This window comes from Canis lupus, chromosome 3 (assembly GCF_011100685.1).
Source record: "Canis lupus familiaris isolate Mischka breed German Shepherd chromosome 3, alternate assembly UU_Cfam_GSD_1.0, whole genome shotgun sequence".
NCBI lineage: Eukaryota > Metazoa > Chordata > Mammalia > Carnivora > Canidae > Canis > Canis lupus.
Window position 1 is genome coordinate 54,680,412 of NC_049224.1, and position 12,036 is coordinate 54,692,447.

The following is a 12,036-nucleotide window of genomic DNA, read 5'->3' on the forward strand; positions in this document are numbered from 1 at the left end:
GTACGTTAAGTAAATCTTTCTGATTCTAATAGTATTGAGTGTCTGCAGGAGTCTTACAAGACGGCTCCACATTCTGTCACGCTGCTCCCATCCAGAGGCCAGCGTGTGTCCTCCTTTCTCAGGTAGGCTCATGACCACTCAGACCAATAGAGTCTGGTGAAATGGTGCTATGGGCCTTCTGAGTCCAGGTGTCCCAGTCAACTGGGTCTGCTATCACAAAACACCACAGACTGGCTTAAATGACAAATGTTTATTTATCACAGTTCCAGAGCTGCTAAGTCCAAGGCAAGGACTTTGGTGTCTTTGCAGATGGCTGCCTTCTGGCTGTGTCCTCCCACGACAGGGAGAGAAAAAGCTCTGGTCTCTTTGTCTTCTTATAAGGGCACCAATATCATCATGAGGGCCCCACTCTCACGACCTCATCTAACCCTAATCACCTCCCAAAGGTGCCTGGGTGGCTCCGCCATTGAGCATCTGATTTCAGCTCAGGTCTTGATCTCAATGTTATGAGATCCAGCCCTGTGTCTGGCTCAGTCTCAGCAGAGTCTGCTTGGGACTCTCTCTTTCTGCCTCTCCCCCCGACTCATTCTCTCTCTCTCTCAAATTGAATAGATAAAATCTTTAAGCCTAATTACTTCTCAAAGTCTCCACAACTAAATACCACCCCACTGGGGATTAATATCTCAATACATGAACTTCGGGAGGACACAGCCATCCAAGTCTGTGGTACTAGGTCATAAAAGGCCAGGCAGTTTGGCCTTGTTCACTGGGATACTTGCTCTTGACACTCTGATCTTCCACCATAGGTCCCACTATTCTGAGGAAGCATGAGCCATGTGGAGAGGTGGCACATTCTTGTCATCCCAACCAAAATGCTAGATAGGCGTGGAGAAGCCTCCAGCTGGTTCTAGCCCCTAGCCACGTGAGCCTTCCCCGCTGAGGCTTCAGACGTCGTGGGACAGAGACAAGCCAGCCCTACAGTACCCCATCCAAATCCCCGGCACACTGACTCCTAGACCATAACAGATGGTGGCATCAACAAACCTAGTTGATGCAACTAGGTCTGGGATGGCTTATGACACAGCAGGGAACAACTGGAATAGCTCCAGGGTAGGAATCAAAGGTGCCTAGTCACGGAGCAGTTGAAGTAAGAGGAAGATAAAATTGAGGACTGTCCTACATTCACCAAGTAGCAAGTAGTGATGCTTCCCAACAGGGAAGTGGTGGCCAAAGTCCAGACACTTCAGCCTGCAATCTGCCTTCCTCCACCAGGTGGGGTGGATGCCTTTGCTGCTCCTTCTCAGCCTTTCCCAGGGGCAGTGAGTAACCTAGGCAGCTGGCTCAGCTCGAAGGGGAAGGACCCCAGCACAGCCTGGATCCTGGGATCCAAGGCTGCAGAAAGCGGAACCCCAGGAGGGATTGGGTGTTGCTGCTGCTGGGGGCCTCCTTCTTTCAAGGAGAACAGGGGCTCAAAGGGAAGGTAGGACCTGAAAACAAAATAATCCTGGTCCTATCACCTGTGCCACCACAGGAAGGTGTCCTCCCCAGAATGGGACTCCTCTCTTTAGCACTGCTCATTTTCCCATTGCATCAGATGTCAGAAAGGGTCATTGCCCCCAACAGGGCTGGAATGGCTGGGCGAGGGGTGGGGGGAAGTTTCCCTGATTCACTGCCTCCCACCTTCACTTACTTCCTTTTTCCTTCCATTCAAATCAGCTTTCTACATACACATGATTTAATTTTTTTAATTTATAAATTTGTTTTTTATTGGTGTTCCATTTGCCAACATATAGAATAACACCCAGTGCTCATCCCATCAAGTGCCCCCCTCAGTGCCCATCACCCAGTCACCCTCACCCCCTGCCCACCTCCCCTTCCATGATTTAATTTTTTGAAAATTAAAAATATATATATTTTATTTATTCATCAGCTGAGAGACACACAGAGAAAGAGAGAGCATGAGCAGGGGAGAAGGGGGGAGGGAGAAGCAGGCTCCCTCCTGAGCATGGAGCCCAACATGGGACTCAATCCCAGGACCCTGAGATCATGACCTGAGCTGAAGGCAGATGCTTAACCATTGAGCCACCCAGGCACCCCTTTCCCCAAATGTTTAAAGAATATTATTCTTTTCTAAAAAAAATCCTAGGGCAGCCCAGGTGACTCAGCGGTTTAGCTCCGCCTTCAGTCCAGAGTGTGATCCTGGAGTCCCGGGATTGAGTTCCATGTCAGGCTCCCTGCATGGAGCCTGCTTCTCCCTCTGCCTGTGTCTCTGCCTCTCTCTCTCTCTTCTCTCTGTGTGTCTCTCATGAATAAATAAAAATAAAATCTTAAAAAAAAAATCCTAAACCTAGTTTCTGTGGGTTCAAACGCTCAGACCCCATGTCTGATTCACATTTTTCCTGGAGATGTTCCTCCTAGAGGCCCCCTCCCCGCTCCTCCCCTCCCCTCCCCCTCCAACCTGTTGCTTGGCTGCTCCCAGAGCTTTCCTGCACTGTTTGCCTGCCTGGATCCCCTACTTTTGGATTCCCTATCTTTCTTTTTCTTGGTTTACTCCCTTTGGAGGAGATAAAATTTTCCCAAAGCATTGCATATCTGAAAATGTCTCTATTCTATCATTACCCTGGGTTGCTAGTTTGTCAGGGAATAGAATTTACTTTTGGAAATCATTTTCTTTTACCGTTTTGAAGACTATGCATCTGTGTTCTAGCTTTCAGCGTTGGTACTGAGAAATCTGATGCCATTCATTCTGATTCTTGGCCACTTGTGCATGGACTGTTTTTTCCTTTCTGGAAGCTTTTAGATAATTTCTTCATCCTTGGTGTTCTAATATCATAATGGATTTCTTTTTCATTCATTGTGCTGGGAATTATGTGGGACTTTTAAAAAAGATTTTATTTATTTACTCACGAAAGACACACAGAGAGAGGCAGAGACATAGGCAGAGGGAGAAGCAGCTCCCTGTAGGGATCCTGACATGGGACTCGATCCCAGAACTCCAGGATCACGACCTGAGCCAAAGCAAATGTTCAACCACTGAGCCACCCAGGTGCTCTAGGTGGGACTCTGGATCTGCAATTCCATGTCATGGAGCTCTGGGAAGTTTTAATTAATTTCTTGGGTCACTTCCTCTCTTCTCTTTCTGGACCTATTATTCAAATGTTGGACCTTCTGAATTTACCTTCTACTTTTCTCACCTTTCTTCCTTGTGGTTTTGTTCCCTTCTGGAAATTGTCCCATAAGCTCATCTTCCAACTGCTCTATCAATTTTTTTCTCTCCATCATAATTTAAATTTAAAAAGCTTTTTCCTTATGATGAGATTGTCTTCGTCTTTAACATCTTTCTGTTTCTGGGATGCAATATTGTTGCCCCTGCCAGTAAGGACATTAATGGTTTTCAGGCATCATTTTTCTCTGCCCATCTGCCTTGTCTCTGGGCCTTCCACTCTTTTTTGCTATGTTTTGTTTTTTTCTTTTTACTTCTGTCTTCCATATTGGGTGCTTTCCTCAGATATCGAGTGATCCTTTGTTTTTCCTTCATTCATAACAAAGAGGCTCTGAAAAGTTGTTTGAATACTGGGGGCTTCGAGGGATGAGGCATGGGTCTGACTGTGGGGTGACTGAGCCAGGATCACACATTTGGGAATGCCCAATGACCAAACAACAGTACTTAGAGATCTCTTTTTGGGGGGGTAGGGGAGATACTATGTTTCTCTAGAGAGCAATGGTCTAGTTTCCAGGTCCAGGGCAGGGAGGTCCAGGTCCAGGAATGGTCCAGGGTGGGGAGAATACTGGGAATAGAACAACACAAAGTGGGAAGAGGTGGTTCTCAGCCTACAGTTATAAACTTACACTGAATCCCTCTGTCCAAATACAGTGCCTTGCTCTTTCCCTAGGCAGCCCAAGGTGACCTCTGAAAATGGTTCGCTATTTGCTTGACACCCAGAAAACCCTACACAATCATGCAAATCAGGAGGTTCATATCTTTGTGTTCATGTCAAGACACACCCGAAACTGCCCAGGCCATCAAGGGTATGCATATCCAAAAAACCATCGAGTATCTGAAGGCTGTCACTTGGCAGAAGCAGTGCGTGCCATTCTGTCGCTACAGAGGTGGAGCTGGCAGGTGTGGCCAGGCCAAACAGCAGGGCTGGACACCGGGTGGGTGGCCCCACAAGAGCGCTGAATCTTACTGCACGTGCTTAAAAATGCAGAGTAAGGGCAGCCCTGGTGGCCCAGTGGTTTAGCGCCACCTTCAGCCGAGGGTGTGATCCTGGGGTCCTGGGATTGAGTCCCACGTCGGGCTCCCTGCATGGAGCCTGCTTCTCCCTCTGCCTGTGTCTCTGCCTCTCTCTCTCTCTCTCTCTCTCTCTGTCTCTCATGAATAAATAAATAAAATCTTTTTTTAAAAATGCAGAGTAATGCTGAATGGAAGGGTTTAGGTGGAGAGCCTCTGCACATTGAGCACATCCAGGTGACCAAAGCCCCAAGATGCAGCATAGAACTCACAGGGCTCCAGGTCAGATTCACCCTTACGTGAGCTCTCCCTGCTGCATCGAGATGATCCTCACTGAAAGAGAGCAGGTTGTTCCTAAACCAGAAGAGGAGGTTGCATAGCAGGAAAAGATATCCCAGAAGAAACTGAAAAGACAAAAACTTATGGTCTGGGAGTAAGTTCTGCATAAAATAAACGCAAAACAAACAAAAACAATAAAAATAAAAAAACCAGTGCCTCTTCCCCTCCACCTGCCTATTTCTCTGATTCAATCTCAGAATAAAGGGCTCTTTCCTGGAATGGGGAGGGGGGCAGTCACCTGGCAGGGGAGGGGGTGCTAACTCCAGGCCTTCAACCTAGCCAGCCTCCTGTCTTGGAGCCACCTCCACCCCATCTTGTGCAGTAACCGAATCTTCTGATTCCTCAGTGTTGAGCTTTCTTGGCATTGGCTGTCTTCCTCCTCTATTTCTCTCTCTCTCTCTTTTTTAAATTAAGATTTCATTTATTTATTCATGAGAGACAGAGAGAGAGAGAGAAAGAGAGAGAGAGGCAAAGGGAGAAGCAGGCTCCCCAAGGAGCAGGAAGCCCGACACAGGACTTGATCCCAGGACCTCGGGATCATGACCTGAGCCAAAGGCAGACCCTTAAACAACTGAGCCACCCAGGTGCCCCTCTTGCTTCTTATCTTCCAAACCTTTGTTAACATCTCTCATCTCTATTGTTGCTGTTCTCATTCTCTTTGTCCTTTTTGTTTGATAAATATTTTATTTCTCTACTCTCTTTTCCATGGGGTTTGGAGAGAAAAGAGTACTGCAAGCCTGTGCTCAGCCCACCACAGTTAACTGGCAGAGCGTGAGTCTCCTTTGTAGGGTGAGAATGACAGAGCAAAGGAAGAGTATGGGCTCTGGAGCCAGACAGATCCATGCTCGAGTTCTAGTTCTAGTTCTTCACATCCCTGTGTGACCTTGGGCAAGATAATTGACCTCTCTGAGCTTCATATTTCTCATTGGTAAAATGAGAGCAATAGTGCTTCTTAACTCACACAGGTGTTGCAAGCACTAAGTCTGATGACGCGGGGATTTCCTCCTGGGCCTGAGTGCAAGGCCATGCTCTGAACCGCTGAACCAGCTGGCCTCCCTAGAGAACGGCAGGAGTCACAGGGGGGCGTTGCTTCCAGCCTGGACCCGAGGATGGAGAAGACACATGGAACAGAGCAACCCCCAAGCCGACTTATGCTGTGAGTGGAAGATGAATCTCAGTGGTCGTGAGTCACTAAGATTCTGAGTTTGTCTCTCTTACAGCAGCATCTCGGGGCGGGGGGGATCCATTCCCAGGGAGATGTTGGGTGAGGGGAGCTTGAGCCAGATAAAGCCAGCAGGTGAGGGAGCCCGGCAGTGAGGGAGATGGACAACCCCAGTGCCCATTACATCAAGAACTATATTCTTCATCACGATGACTGAGATATTTAATGGTGCTCACTGGCTTTGTATTTCTCTTCCCTCTGGCTCTTCGGAGCAGGGATCCAGTCCTTTGAATATTCCTTGCCTTGAGTATTTTAGTGGCCAGAGCACTGGAGCTTCTGGAAGTCAGTGGCTGTTTTAGCCTTTTGCAATAACCTTGACTCTTTATGGAGACTCTGGGACATGTTCCGGAAAAAGGAAGAAAGGGTGGGCCTTTGAGAAGAGCCAGGAAGGAGAGGGAGAGGTTTTCACGGAGAAGGGAAGAGGGCAGCGTGTAACACAAGAGGCAAGGGTGGGGACAGGCTCTGTGTCTCTGCTAGGCAGTGTCCACTAGGCAGTGTCCAGGAGGTGACAAGGCCTTGGAGGGAGTGGCTGCCGGGTACACTCAGGGACGGTGGACAGGAGACACAGGGCTCACACCTCTCCCCCACAATTCCTACACCCTCCTAACCAGCCGAGCCCCAGAGCCTGAGGGGCATGAGGGCTGGGAGGCTGGATTGTCCAGGCTTTGGGACCTTGACCAAACACTGAGGTTGAGGGAGGGAAGCCCAGTGATATGCCCGAGATTGAATTTCTTGCTAGCTCAGTGGGATCACTATCACTGATCACTGAGCGGCGCCTGGAGTCAGATTTCAATTGAATTAGAGAAAATAAAGAAATATGCCAAACCACGACAGCTTTGCGATGGCTCAGGCAGGCCCTAAACCACACAGCTCCCTCCCAGGCCTGCCAGCAAACAGCCACCACCAGCACGGGACGCTCCATGTCACCAGGTCTGGAGTGATATGCATCCTCCATCCAGGAGTGGGTGTCCACCACTTGTGTTCCCCTGGTGGAGGCCGCCCAAGTCCTTTATCCTGAGGTCCTGCTTGAATGGGCCATCAGAGCATTTCCCGGCCAGAGGGAGGTAGGGAAGCAGGAACCTAGTTCTGGAAGCTGGGGGAGGAGGTGTGTACCCGATGGTGGGCATGTGGCATGGGCTGGGACATCCTTTCACCGAGTGGCCTGTTGCCTCACAACGTAGCAGTGAGCAGACTGGCTCATTTTCAACTCTGGTATGACCAGGCAGGACACCTTCCCAGGGGCCCAGCTATAGCCTCGTCTTTCTCAGCTGCTGCACACCAGGGAGATTGATGGTGGGACCCACCCAACACCACTCCGGACGACAGCCTGGCTGGGGAAGGGCATTTGAGTGGTTAAGAAGCAGATGACCCAGTTAGTACTTTTATGCAAATGCAAGCTCCTCATCACAGCTCATGAGGATGGTTCCAATTTGGCCCCTGATGATACCCCTCATTTCATCTCTAGCCACTCCCCAGCACAATCCCCTCCCCTCACCCAGCTCCAACCCCACTGAGCTGCTTCCAGGCCCATGAAGGAGTCACCTTCTCTCCTGCCTGTGGCTCTTCTACAGGCTGCTCCATATAGTCAAACATGCCCTCCTCTCGCTTGGCTCATTCTACTTATCTCTTGGGACCCAACTCCTACTCATCCCTCAGGACCCAGCTCTAGGAAGCCCTCTGAATCCTCGAGTCTGGACTAGGAATCTGTTCCAGGCCTCCCATAGCTCCTTGATTTCCTGTCTTGGTCCTTTCCATACCTGTTGTACAGGATTGTTTAATTTTCTGGCCCCTCAGCTAGACTGTAAGCTCTTGGATGCAGGAACTGTGCCCATTTTGCTAATCAATGGTATCTCCGGTATGTGGCGTGTCTGAGGAGGGAAGGAGAAGGAGAAGGGAGAAGGGAGGAGGGGGATCACATAGGACTGGACGGTGCTGACACCTTGACTCCAGGTGACTCAAACTGTCCTGAGTCTGAATCACCTGAGTCTGGATCGCTGGTTATTCCCTCAGAGCTTCATTTACTGGAGAGAAAAAGAAATGCCCATCTTGTTCAAACTTCTGTTATGTAGGGTTTTCTGCCACTTGTAGCTACACCTAATCTGGATGGTATAGAAATTGGTCAAGAGCTTTGATGGATGCCAGGGTGCTGGAAATCAGCTCTGGTGTGCTGCCAGGCACGGGAGGGAGGGTGGTAGGGTGGTGGCGAGGTGGGTTCCACCTGAAAATGTGCAAAGTCCTCCGCAGAGATGCCTCAGGGGTTGCTCCCCGGGAGTCTGGTGGGGTTTCTGCCTCCCCCACCAAAGGCTTCAGCGGTTCCTGCTTTTGTTTCCCTTGATAAAGTGATTCCCTTCCTAGAAAGCAATTTGAAAGCCAAGAGTTTTTAAAGGAATGGTGGCTGTCTGCCCCACGTCCTGCTCTGCCCCCCACCTCCCCAGTTGTTTAGCTGTGTGAGCGGCGCAAAATCCATTCAGATCCAGAAATAATAATGAACATAGAGACCAGAAAGAGAAAGGATATTAAATCTGAGGAAAAGTTGCATAAGCCTAAAGCCCCAGGAGAAACCCAGCCGCAGATGGTGTTGCTGGCAATAGCTGTGCATGGGACTTGCTGCTATGGGGACTTCTCCGGGGCTGCCTGGGGAAGGGGACAGTCCCCCGGGGGCTGTTGCATCATGCCCCGGGTGCCTTTGTTTCCAACAAAGCATCACTGTTCCTGGAAATACGGCCTTCAGGTGCACCTGCGCAGCCCAGGAACTGTCTGGGTTTGTTGATGAGACTTGAGAGTGGGTTGCCAGGCAGGGGATGAGGGCACAAGCAGGGTTCTGTGCAGATGCAGATTTAGTGAGCCGGGGTGGGGTGGGGTGGTGTCAGAATTTCCCCTCGGGCCCACTCTTGAGTGACTTGGAAGCTTCTAGCAGGTGGCATAGAACAGGGAATCTCTGAGGTGCATACAGGTGAGCAGAGCTAGGCAAGCTTTCCCAGACTAATTCTTGAAGAGAGGGCTTTGCTGTATCTCACCTTAGCCATGTCCTGTCTGTGCCTCAGTTTCCTTTCGTGTAGCTTGGGGGAATCATGAAACCTACTTCATAGATGTTGTGAGGGAGGGCACAAACACTCAGTCCAACATCTATTTTGGTGTGACTAAGCTGGTGTTCTGGCCAGGTTCTCCCTCAAGGTCTCAGTTAAGCTGTGGTCAGGGTGGCTCCCCTTTGAAGGCCTGATGGGGGCTGGAGGGTCCGTACCTAATATAGCTCATTCACAAGGCTTTGGCAGGAGGCCTCAGCACCTCTTTACACAGACCTCTCCCTAGAGCTGCTTGAGTGCTTTCACCACATGGCAGCTGGCTTCCCCCAGAGTGAGTGATCTGAGAGCAGGGACAAGGTGGAAGTCACAATGACTTGGATGACCTAGCCTGGAAGACCCCTGCTGTCATTTCTGCAGTATCTTAGTGGTTACCCAGGCCAACCCTATTTAATGTTGGAAGGACTACGGAGGCTGTGAAGGTCAGAAGGTGGGGATCCTTGGGGTCATCTTGGAAACTGGTACCATGAGGACCTCACCAGGCTGTTGGACCAGTGCTCAAATCACCTATAGCCTGACTTCTTATTATGTGAGATGACAAGCCCTAACGTTAGTAGACTGCCTGTAGCCCAAAGCATCCACTATTCCTTCTCAAAAGTTCTTTTTTCGCTTAAGGTAGCCAGAGTTGGACTCTGTGACTTGCAACCAAAGCCCTTATCTGATACCAGAAAGGAAGCCTAGATCATCAGCCTGATTTAGGGGAGAGGAAAAAGGCTCCTGGGCTGTAGGCACCTTCTGTGACTCTCCCTCTGCACTTCCCAAATCTGACCCAGTCTTCCAGGGTTCCAGAATAAGCACCATGAGGGAAAAGAAAGTCTAGTTTTTATATGCCTAGATAGCCATGGTTAGTTAAAAAATACAAAGAAAAATGCTTTGCTGTAATGACATGACTCTGGTTCTCCCTGCTTCTCTAACCAACTTTGTGGATGGCAAGAATCCTTCTCCTTGCTTTTCTCCTGTCATCCCCTGCTTAACTTTGGCCAAGGGTTAACTCCAGCAGAGATTCCCAGGCTCTGCCCCTCGGCTGGCCAGCAACCAGGAGACTCTCTGAAGTTGCCTCCGTGGGCCAGGAGACCACTGAATTTACACAAGTCTGGTCTCCTACTGAAGGTAGGTCAGAAATCAGGATTCACTGCGTTCTTTGTTGCCTTCATATGGGCACTGGCAAGCTTTCACACTTCAGAAGGAAGAGGAGCCTTCTGGAACTCATTCTTTCTGATCTTCTGGGTTAGCTGCAGCTGGCAGCGTGGTGGTTGGGTGGCCCACAGAAACTGGCACAACCATCACTGCCAAGCCTGCTAATTATGTGCTAGGGAAGAGTCAGACTCCGGTATTCCACTGGGTCCCCAGACATGCATGGAGAGGGGGAGGCAACAGGGTGGACAATCATCTAGGCACATCTTGATCCAATCCCATACTCCCCTTTAGCTCAGAGAAGCTGTAGGTGAGTGGTAAATGGAATCATTTCTTAGAAACAAGGACTGGTTGGCACTGATCTTCGTCACTGTATGAAAGGCTTGGGGCAGAGTGGGAGAGAATGCAGTGGACTGGGGGTCCTGACCAGCACATGCCAATGGTGAGACCTTGGACAACTCCCCTGTTGCCAAGTTGTGGTTTCCTTCTTTGAAAAGAGAAGACAGGGGGATGCCTGGCTGGCTCAGTGGTTGAGCATCTGCCTTTGGCCCAGGGCGTGATCCCAGGGTCCAAGGATCGAGTCCCACATTGGGCTCCCTGCATGGAGCCTGCTTCTCCCTCTGCCTGTGTCTCTGCCTCTGTGTGTGTGTGTGTGTGTGTGTCTCAAAAATAAATAAATAAAATCTTAAAAAAAAGAAAGAAAGAAAGAAAAAGAAAGAAAGAAAGAAAGAAAGAAAGAAAGAAAGAAAGAAAGAAAGAAAGAAAGAAAGAAAGAAAGAAAAGGGAAGACAGGAGATCCCTGGGTGGCTTAGCAGTTCAGCGCCTGCCTTCGGCCCAGGGCATGATCCTGGAGACCCAGGATCGAGTCCCGCATTGGGCTCCCTGCATGGAGCCTGCTTCTCCCTCTGCCTGTCTGTCTGTCTGTCTCTCTCTGTGTTTATCATGAATAAATAAATAAAAAGAAAAGAAAAAAAAGAAAAGAGAAGACATCGAATCACGGGATGTTAGACCTAAAAAAAAAAAGAAAAGAAAAAAAAACACAAGGAAATTCATCTGGGAGCCCAGCATGTAAGGCAGAATGCACTTGGCTGCAGCAAACAGAAGACCCACCTAAAAATAGCTTAACAAAAGCAATTACACCACGGAACAAGGACTGCAGCCTCAGGCGGGTCCAGACTTGGTTAACTCAGCGGCTCTGTGATGGCACTGGAGACAGCAAGGACACAGGCCACAGGCTCTCTCCGTCTTTCCACCTGCTGCCCTCAGGTGTTGGCAGCCTCCCGGCATGCTGGCCAGGTGGCTGCAACAGCTCCAGACAGCCTTCTGAGCCAGCCACTCCAGAGGCAGGAGACTACTAGGTGCCCCTCTGGGTAGCTCATTGACCAGGTTCTGGCACGTGTCCAGACTAAACCAATCGCTGGGGTGGGAAGGGGGGTTCCCAGGATTGGCTGAGACCAACCACCACCGGCTTGGGGCCTGGGGCCGGGAAGGGTCTTGCAGCTGGTGAAGGGGAGAGGGAAGTGGTGAGGAGGGCTGAGGGGCTGTTGCATAGGAAACCGGCCACGTCTGCCAAGGCTCAGCTTCTCCTGTAGGTGGGGACCTGGCAGTAGGACAGGTTTCCACAAGTCAAACCACACAGAAATCGGTGGTAGTCAAGAGGGGAACGTGACTCTGAATTCAGGCTCGCTATTTCATTACACCTGTTGCATCTGACCTGGGTGATCTCCAGCCTAGAACCCGAACTCTGGTTGCCTGTGCAGACTTTTCCCTCTGCTACACTGTATGTCCATGGCAGGTCTGAGATGGAATTCTCTAGAGCTCACCTGGGCCCTTGAAGTTTGTCTGTCTCCACCCAGGCATAACCCTAAGGGGGAAATGCTGTGGCCCAGTGGGGCAGAGCCATCAAGGCAGACAGAAGTGAGGTCAGATCCCACCACCGCCTTCTCCGTTACTCATTGACCCCAGCAGACCACCCTGGCAGCGGCTGGCAGCCATACCCTCGCCAACGACAGAGGCAGGTCCCAAGA

The 12,036-nt window shown here is 50.1% G+C and overlaps 1 pseudogene; it reads left to right on the top strand.

The window, feature by feature from the left end:
• Positions 1–3,916: 3,916 nt before the first annotated feature.
• LOC111095373 lies at positions 3,917–4,671 on the top strand (annotated as a pseudogene).
• The last annotated feature ends 7,365 nt before the right edge of the window (positions 4,672–12,036 follow it).